The sequence below is a fragment of the Phalaenopsis equestris genome, unplaced genomic scaffold (genome assembly GCF_001263595.1).
Source record: "Phalaenopsis equestris unplaced genomic scaffold, ASM126359v1 Scaffold000805, whole genome shotgun sequence".
Taxonomy (NCBI): Eukaryota; Viridiplantae; Streptophyta; class Magnoliopsida; order Asparagales; family Orchidaceae; genus Phalaenopsis; species Phalaenopsis equestris.
This window is the reverse complement of record NW_018165245.1, coordinates 357774-358311: the sequence shown is the minus strand read 5'-3', so window position 1 is coordinate 358311 and position 538 is coordinate 357774.

The window sequence follows — 538 nt, the reverse complement described above, 5'->3', positions numbered from 1 at the left end:
ATACCTTACCTCCATCGGTATTAGACGACGACTCAAGTAGTAGAGAGCATTTTATTTTCCCTCCTCATTGACTTGGGCTAAGAGGGCTCCAAGAGAGTCATCCAAAGCCGCGGTATAAAGTATCAACGGTTTTCCTCGGATAGGGGCTGCCAAAACAAGCGGTGTCATTAAATATTGTTTAATGTCCTTAAAGGCTCGCTGGCATTTCTCTTCCCAAATAAATTTGGCGTTCTTTTTAATTAATGCCGAGAAAGGCTGACACCTACCTGAGAGATTAGAAATAAAGCGTCTCAGATATGCCAACTTCCCCTGGAAGGAGCGTAACTGCTTCAAGGTTTTAGGGGGAGGCATTTCTAAGATAGCTTTAATCTTATCCGTGTCGATCTTGATTCCTCAATGACAGACAACGAATCCTAGAAATTTCCCGGAGGTGACGCCGAAAGCGCACTTTAAGAGATTCATTTTAAGGTCATATCGTCATAACTGTTCAAACACAATCCTCAAATCGTACAAATAGTCTATTTTCCATTTACTTTTG